Raw genomic sequence first — 10,075 nt, 5'->3', positions numbered from 1 at the left:
TGACTTCTGTGTAAGATGCAGTCTCTAATAGTTGCTAGGCTGCTGGAAAAATTCATTATTTAAGGGGGAACGTAGAGCCACAGCTGATAGAAACAGATACTAAAAGGGGAACCAAAAATTGCCCATGCCTCTACATATCTGAATCAACTGTATCAAATAGAATTCTGACAATTAAGGCCATGCTTTTATACATAAGACTCCATTTAACTTCTTTCTTGAAACTAACCTGTTGATTCAGGCAGCCCACTAGTTAATCCACTAAGGTAGAAAGAGAGAATGAGAAAGATTTTCTGATTATAAGGTCAGACGAACAGTTATTTTGAACTGATTGAAAATTTGGGTCAGAAATAAATCAGAAGTGCATATATCTGGATAAAGTTATTCAAATAGCTTAGCTCTTCACTCATCCTTTTAGGACAATGGCTTAAATGTGTTGGTGCCTTATACATGCATATTCAAGGTTGGTACAAAGACTTCATATTTCATCATACAGTACTTAGACAATATTTAAATTCATCCTAAAGGATAGCAAGGAAAAAAAAGTCAAGAGTTATTTTAGGTTCTCAAATATAATAGGCCAAACGTAAACACTATCACATTTATATTTCAGTAGTTTCAAGACAGTAATCGCTCAGTTATTCATTAGAATCAAATCTTTATAAATGAGAGAGAAATGATCAAAAGGCACTTCCAGTAACTATAGGAAGCGGTAGAATGAGTGTCCATGTGGTATGTCTAATCATGACGGCTCATGAAACGGTTCCTTTCTGGATTGGCTTACACCAAGTTAGTGCTTGCGAAAGTGTTACACAGGCTTTTGGAAGCAATTAAAGGACTACAATTTATAGCAAAACCTTGATATCTTACCTATCACTACGTATTTGCCTTAATAAACCTTTAGTAAGTGATAGCTATATGAGCTACAACTTGGTATTAATTTCCAATCTTTCCTTCCTCTAAGAAAACCTCAGTCATGAAACATTGGAGAGCTACCTTGGTCTGGGTCTCAGCACAGAGTTAGCCTCATGTGTACGTTCTGTTTCTCTCTTTGAAACATGGTGCCATCTTCTGGAGAATCATGGATCATGTCCTCTGAGCTATGTCCCTCCTGTCAGCACAGAGAATGCCCGGTGTTTCTGCCAGAGAGTTCAGGTTATTTGCTTCAACCACAAAGAATTACCAGCCATCGTGAACTGCTTCGTCAGTTCCTACCACGATCACACAACTATGTCAATTAAGAACTTTTCTTTAGCTGATAATTACACTCAACCTATCTAGTAAGATGTCTTTCCTCTATCACTGACGGGAAGAAAAAAAAAAAGATAATTTTGATGATCGAGCAGACACAAGTAAAAAGGAAAGTCATGTTTAGCAAGAGTAATTAAAGTTTTAGGGAAACGCTAATTACCTCCAAAATATTGCACCATATAACATATGCAGAAAGCTAACGCCTTCAGCAGCAGCATCTTTATTGCGCCTTGACTTGTCAATTTTATTTAGAAGCTCTGTATTGTGGATATATATTGCATGAAGAACGTGGTCTGAGTGAGTGTAAAGGAAATGGAGAAAAGAGAGTTGAGTCTGCCCTTCCGAATGACTTCTACTAAACCACTCAACTCCTACATGCATCAGTTTCCACATTGTTAAGCTGTGGGAAGCAGCTCTGCTGCTTACCTCACCAAAATGCTGTAAAAGTGTTGTAATGAAATGTACACTGACTTCCTTTGAGGGAAGAAATTTGTGAAACATAAGTTTATTAAATAAATCTCTTTCCATTAGAAGAGTTGAAACAGGATATGGTCCTGACTAAGCCACAGTTCCAAAGAACAGAATCACAGATGTGGCCACAGGAAGCATGAGTCTACAGCCTAGCAGAAGCTTTTTATTGTCTTTATTCAGAATTTTTACCACAACAGAGACATACATTATTACATATGACATGGTTAAAATCTCCTGTAATTTTATAACTAACCAGGTTTAATGTACATGAAAATTCTTTTTATTACCAGGTTATAAAAATTATTCTCTAAAAAGCTAGAATTGCGTCTTTTCATTTAACTGTTTTATGAGTTGAATACAGGGCCAGCAGGTGATGTCGTAGTTAAGGTGCTGGACTCCCACAGGGCCTACCAGAGTTCAAGTCCCAGATCCAGCACCTTGAAACTCATGCCAGGCACATATGTGCCCAAAATCCTGAGAAGAGAATGGAGAAGAAGGGATTGTGGCATGGCCATTCCACTTGAGGGGTGGTTTCTCACTTTCTGTCTCTTCTTTCTCTGTCTCTGGCAAATGTACATGCCCTATAGCAAAAAAAAAAAAAAAATACTCTTAAAAAAAAGAGTTGAATGAAAACTGTACTAAGTAGTTTGTTATATAGATCAACAAATGTAGGGGGAAAAAAAGTCCATAAATTAACAAACGAGTTAAATCTTTTCAATTTGCTATAAATATTTGATGTAATTCTGTAATGTGAAACATAAAACATAGATGCGATAGTTTAAGCAATACGTATTTAGACGGGAAGAGAAACAATTTAGCCCTGAGTGCTCCTGGCCACAGTGGGAATGACGTCATGATCTTGGCCGGTACTGTTCTTCAGGGACTCATGCTGCTAGGAAACCTGAGAAATGCGGCTTCCCAACCATGCGGGATGACCATTCTAAACTGAGAATAAAACAGTTCCTGGTTGCAGCCTGTCTTAGAAAAACAGAACAGCTGGCCACTGACAAGAGCATGTCCAGACCCATGAATGACTTTCCAAAATCCTACATTGATGAGTGTCTCTCTGAAGTCCAGTATTTACTCAAGAGAATTTTGTGTCTCACTCCCCTCGGAAAATATTTAGTCTGGCTTATAAAACCCATTGAATATTTTTTAAAGGTTCTGGTGCAGAATACAGAACTTTTAAAGTCTTGATTTTTAAAAGATGGACACCTCCTAAAATGTATTTTTTTTTTTAGAGGTTTTTGCTATAGGGCACGTGTCCTCACCAGACAGACAGAGACAGAGAGACAGAAAGCGAGAAATCACTCCCCGGGGGCGGGGGGGGGATGGGCACTCCACGATCCCTTCTCCTCCATTCTCCTCTCAGGGTCTTGGGCACACACGCACACACGTCTTGCATGAGTGTAAGCCACCGGGTCCAGGACTCGAACCGCGATCGACTACATGGGAGTCCAGCAACATAGACATTAGGCTAACTGCTAGTCCAAAATGTACTTTTTATAGCACAAACATAGAAGAAAATTAATGGCATAGTCAAGAAGACTCAGTTCCCAATACTTTGTCCTGCCCCCATGTGTCTGTCTTACATGTGCAACTCAGTGCACCTGGTCATTTAAGAAAATAGTCTCTCTTCATTGGATGGAAGAACTATGGGAAGATAAAGCATATTTTAGTTTTAACACTGCTAGCTTAGAATAACTTAAAATCTGAAAATCACATTTTAGATTTCTTTTAAACACCCAGGTTTTTTTTTTTAACCGTAAATTGCATTTAGCTTCTTTGTAGTACTAAAACTACTTAGAATAACTGAAAATCTCATTTTAGATTTCTTTTAAACACCCAGGTTTTTTTTTTTTAACCGTAAATTGCATTTAGCTTCTTTGTAGTACTAAAACTACTTACTGCTTTTCATGCCATAGTAAATGTTAATGCTGAAAATGGTCCTACTAAATTACTTGAAAATAATGAGCTCTTAAAGTAATTTAAAAACCCTTTTTATAATTGTGCAAAGGAAAACTTTATCCCCTCTCTAAATTAATGTAGACTTTCCTATAATTGGATATGTGAGATCAGACATCAATTTCATGTAAAATAAATGAAATTTTACCAGGAAGTTAAATTTGAGAATTGCAATTACACCTGTTTATAAATGAGATTTCCCCTTTCGTGTTGTTCATTTTTATTTTTGTTTTTACGTATTGTTAATGTAGATTATATAATATATGTGAACTCATAGGACATCAGAACAAGCTTCTTAATTCATCTGCTAGCCCTAGTGTTGTGTCTGGCACACCTTAAGTGCTAAACTAAACTTTGGAAGGTAAATGAATAGCTGAATGAATGATCTAAAGTTGAAGAACTATATAAATAATTATCTCCCCATATGTTCATTTTATATAGTAATGCTACCACTAAGATAAAAAATTAAAAACTTTATTTTAAAATTTAGGTGTATATGACTTTCTTTATCAGTACTCTATTTCAACTTATTTTATTAATATCTTTGAGAAAACAAAGTTTTTCACTCTTCAGTGTTAGGGATTTATCCAATATTATATAACACACCACCCTGTCTTTTATTAAGAAAATACCATAGGGGGAAAATTTGGTTTTGTCTTGGAATTTTCATACTTTGAGCTGAAAGACTACCATAGATAGATTCAAAATAAAATAAGAATGTCTAAATAAAAAGTAGGGTAAGCATTGGTGTGTTGCAGTCTTTCAATCAAATAGAACTGTAGATTTTTCTAACATTTCTTTCATTTACACACTAGATGGAGCCCTTTGCTTAAATTACTTGTAGGAAAGTGCGAGGTTTCTGTAAGACTTGCCCAGCTGTTTTCTAAAGTAGCTGCACCATCTTGCATCTCCACCAGCAAAAAATGAAAACCCCAGTTCCTTCCCAGTTTCATTGACTCTCGTCCATTCATTCCTTTTGCTTACTCTAATAGCTGCATAGTGGTATCTCACTGTAGTTTTAACTTGAGTTCTCTTCATGATTAATGATGTCATTCTTTTATGTGCTTATTCGCCTGCTTTCTATCTTCTTTCTGAACTGTCCATCTTTTGCCCAATGTTTGTTGAACTGTTTGTTTCCTTAATGTTCACTCATAAGAGCTCTTTACATTGTGCTATCCAGAAATCCCTCCCTTTACACCACTCCAGATAAATATATACATCCACACAAAGATCAATATGCAGATGTCCGTGGCAGCTTTATTTGTATTCATCAAAATGAAAAATGGCTTAAATTAATAAAATGTGGGCGATCCATACAATGGACTAAGACTTAGCAGTAAAAAGGAATAAACTACATGCAATGACATAAATGAATTTTATGAATTTTTTTAAGAATTATTTTTATTTCACTTTATTTATTTATTTATTTTAATTTGAACAGAAAAGAACAGAGTGACAGAGAGAGAGAGAGAGAAAGTGAGAAGCAAGCTGCCAGGTCTGGGACTCAAACTGCAGTTGGTCATGTGGGAGTCCAGAGCCCTTATCCATGCTGTCCCGAGATTTTTTTTCTTTCCAGAGAGACAGAAAGTGAGAAATCACAGGGGGTCGGGATGGGGGGAACTCCACAATCCTTTCTCCTCCATTCTCCTCTCAAGGTCTTGGGTACGCATACATGCCTGATGTGAGTTTTAAGCTGCCAGATCTGGGACTCAAACCTGGTCAACTACATGGGAGTCCAAAGATGTAACCATTACACCATCTGCTGGTCCCGACATAAATGAATTTCAAAAATGTGATACTGAGCCACATAAGTCAGACCCCAAAGCCTATGTAGTACATGATCCCATTCGTGTAACATTCTTGGAAAGGAAAACCTACAGATACAAATTAAGTGGTTGCCAGCACTGGGAGTGGAGAGAAGGGATGGAATGCAAAGGAGCACAGATAAGCCATTTGGGGAAATGAAAGTATTCCATGTCTTACTTAGAGTAATAATTATACAATTATGTACATTCATAAAACGTCATTGACTATAAACTTTAAAAGGCTTTTACTGTTTCTCTTTTCTATCATATTTTAAGGATGTGCATTGATGGTTTCTAGTAAAACGGTATTTATATGAGAGCTAAATGACACTAATATGATAGAAATATCTGGGATTTTTTTTTAAAGAATTATTTTTTTACTTAACTTTATTTATTTTTTTTTCATTATTTTAATTTGACCAGAGAGGGACAGAGTGAGAGAGAAGGGGAGGTGAGAAAGCAAGTCACTAGGTCCAGGACTCAAACCATTGTTGGCCATGTGATAGTTCAGCACCTTAACCACCGTACCACCTGCCGGCCCCAGGAATATCTGTTTTATAATGAATAGTTCAAATGTAAGCTATGAAATAATAAAGTAATAGAACAGCCTAGTGATTAAAACAATTCAAGTATCAGTACATGCTGGTTTTTTCATAATTGGATAGTTTTATAGTACATAAAATTTATTTTATTATTAAATATGAAAAATAAAATAATTAATAGAAGAGCATTTTCAATGACATCTATGTATGTTTGTGTGTGTGTATTAGAAGAGAAATTTCAATGACATCTATGTATGTTTGTGTGTGTATATAAATTACAGATTTCTCTTAAGTCAGATGAAAGTATCTCTACTTGGAAGTTACATAAAAAATCAATTTAGTTCTCTAACTCTACTATTATGATTGAATATTTATAAATAAAGTAAATTTTTTCTTATAATATATCTTATAGAAACCTTCATATGTATTTCATTTAGAGTATCAGGACTTGGGTGTTCTGGAGGAATAACATGCAATATATTTGATAAAAGTTCATGCTTTGTTGGCACTTTTATAAACTATAAAGTAGAATCTCCTATTTAATTCATGTAGTAAGAATATTTAGGAAGTTGTAGCTGTGAGGTAGCCAAGAAAAGAAGTTGGCAGAAAGGCTTCACTAATGTTACAAAATTGAAAAATATTTTTGAGTGAATTTGGCTTTGAAAATTGTAACAAATCGTAGTCTCCAGCTTCATGAAAGTACTATAAAGTATGCTGATATCTATAAAGTAACAGAATACCAGCAGATCTATGAGTTCTTCTGGTCAGCTTCTAATTCAAGTATTCATCTTCCTCTTGATTCTATATTTTAAGAATGCCTCGTGTCCCAAAGTAGTCAAGTTTTCTGTCAGATACAAATGCCTATATATATATAGATGGAGTTTTTTTATAAAATACACTTAAAGATAAGATTTGCATGAGCAATTCTACAATGTATGCATAGATCATATTTTGTTTATCTAATAAGAAGTGGATAAACTGGTGGACATTTGGGCTGTTTCCACTTTGGCAATTATAGATAATGTGGTCATAAATATTTGTATACCAGTGTTGGTGTGATCGTATGTTTTCACTTCTCTTAAATATCGGTCATCGGAAAAGTCATGACATATTTTACATAGAGAAACACAAAAAACACATCATGGTTTTTCTAACGACCTAATATATACCTAAAAGTAGAATTGCTATGTCATATGGTATTCAATGCTTAATCATTTGAGGAACTGCTGGAAGGTTTTCCAAAATGGCTGCACAATTTTATATTCCCAGCAGCAGTACACAAGAGTTCTGGTTTCTTAACTTCCTTGAAAATACATATCTGACTTTTTTATTTTAGCCATCTTAGTGGATCGAAGTTGTATCTCACTGTGATTTTCATTTTCTTATAGCTAATGATGTCTGGCATCTTTTTATATAGTTGCTCATTTGTTGATCTGTCTTGGAGTAATATCTGTTCAGATTATTTCCTCATTTTTGTTACCTATATTTTTATTATTAAATTGCAAGAATTCTTAATATATTTCAGCTATAAGTTCCTTATGCTAATTAAAATTTGCAAATATTCCCTTTCATTCTCTGTATTTTCTTTTCACTTTCCTGATGGTTCCTTTTGAAATAGAAAAGCTTTTAACTGAAATTAAATTTAATTTATCTATTTTGTTGTTGTTGCTTTTGCTTTTTGTATCAGATCTAAGAACCCGTAGTTAAGTCTAAGATCATAAAGATTTGCCTCTGTTTTCCTCTAAGAGTTTTATAGTTCTAGGTCTTTAATCCATTTTAAATTAATTTTTGTATATGGTGTGAGGTAATGGTCAAACTAATTTTTGGATGTGCCTGGCTATCCAGTTGTCCCAGAATTGTTCATGTAAAAGACTATTATTTCTCTGTTGAGTGACCATGGCACACTTGTTAAAATCCAGTTGACCACAGTCATATAAATTTATTGCTGGACTCTTCCTTCATTTTATTTCATTGATCTAAACGTCCATTTTATAACAGTGTCACAGTCTTGATTACCTTTGCTTTGTAATTGGGAAGTGTAAGTCTTCCAACACTATTCTTTCCTTGACAATTTTCCAATTCTTTAGATTTTTTGAATTTTGCACAATGTTCTTATTGGATACGTTCTCTATAGTACGCATTTTAAACTACTTTTGTTAAATTAATTTCTAAATATTTTATTCTTCTGATGCTAATGCATCATTAATTTCTTAATTTTATTTTGGGATTGCTCATTGCAAGTGTATAAAAATGTAATTTAGGTTTGTATATTGACCTTGTATTATCCAATCTTGCTATACTTATTTATTAGTTCTAATAGCTTTTAATAAATTCATTATGTTTTCTACTTACGAGATCATATCACTTCAGAATAGAGATACTTTTACTTCTTATTTTCCCATTTGGATTTTGTTTTTCCTTGTCTAATTGTCCTGGCTAGAACTTCAGTAGTATGTTAAACAGAAGTGGCAAGATTAGACATCTTTGACTTGTTCTTCGTCTTAGTGGGGAGATTCCAGTTTTTCACCAGCAAACTTAAAGTTAAAATGTACAGGTAGATAAACTTTATCGGTTGAGGAAATTCTTATCAACTCCTAGTTACCTGAATGTCTTTATTATTAATATTTGTGTTGAATTTGTTTCATATGATTTTTTCTATATCTATTGGGATGATCCTGTGGTTTTTGTTTTTTATTCTTTTTTTTTTAGAGGTTTTTCACTATAGGGTGTGTGCACTAGGCAGAAAAACAGAGATAGAGAGACAGAAAGCGAGAAATCACCCCCCCCAGAGGGGATGGCCATGCCGCAATCCATTCTCCTCTTGGGATCTTGGGCATGCACGCACACGCGCCCCGCATGGATTTTAAGCCACTGGATCTGGGAAGCGAACTGCAGTCGACTACGTGGGAGTCCAGTGACATAGCCATTATGCTAACTGCTGGTTCCCGGTTTTTGTTTTTTATTCTATTGATACGATGCAATGCATTAATTGATTCTCAGATGTTACACCACCCTGGAATTCCTGGGATAAATCTCACTTAATAATCGTGCATAATTCTTTTTATATGTTGTCAGATTCAGGTTGCTTGTACTTTGCTGAGTAATTTGTGCCTGTGTTTGGAGACTGGGTAGGGGCATGAGAGGACGTTGATCCCAGGTACAAAGTTATAATAAGAAAAATGTATTTAGTGTTCTATTGCATAATAGGATGACAATAGTTAAGAGTGATTTATTGTATATTTCAAAATGGCTACAAGAAAGGATTTCAAATGTTCTAACCGCAAAGAAATGATCCATGTCGGTGGTGAGGGTTATACCGATTATTCCTAATTTGATCATAGCGCATTATATAAACGTATTGCAACATCACACTGTAACCCATAAATATATTCAGTTATTATGTGTCCATTTCAAAAGAGATATCAATCAATTAATTAATTGGGAATATTTTTAGCTATCATTTCTTCAGATTTTTTTTTCCGTTCTTTTCTCTTTTTCCTTTAATTAAATGAACATATTTGCAATGACTACTTTGAACATTTTCTGTAAAACCTGATGTCTGGTCATTTTCACAGGAGCTTCGGCTTGCCAATTTTGCTTTAGTTTTTGTTTTCTCTTATATCTGGGTCTCGCTTTCATATTTCTTTGCAGGCCTCATAATTTCTGTATTGAAAATTAGACATTTTAAATCACATATTGTAGAAATTTTGAGTACTGGTTTCTTCCCCTTTCAGGGCTTGTTATTTTCATTTTCCTATTTATTTGTTTAGTGACTGGCTAGATTATTTTGGTGAAGCCTAACTCCTATGCCCACAGTCCCACCTCCCATACCCACACACACACACCACATTAAACCTCTGTTACTCTGTTGTTGCTCCTCTGGGAAGCACAGCTTGGGATATGCCCAGAGTTACCCTGTGGCATGGTCTGATGGCTGCAGTGTTTACAGGGTTCTATTCTCATCTTTCCTCGACCAAACTCAGCTGTGAAACCCTGTTAATTACCAGCTGATTTCTATAATGGTGTCAACAGTCCCTGAGGTAT

Source organism: Tupaia chinensis, unplaced genomic scaffold (assembly GCF_000334495.1).
Source record: "Tupaia chinensis unplaced genomic scaffold, TupChi_1.0 Scaffold000002_1, whole genome shotgun sequence".
In the NCBI taxonomy this organism is placed as follows: Eukaryota; Metazoa; Chordata; class Mammalia; order Scandentia; family Tupaiidae; genus Tupaia; species Tupaia belangeri.
Note: the sequence above shows the minus strand (reverse complement) of the source record.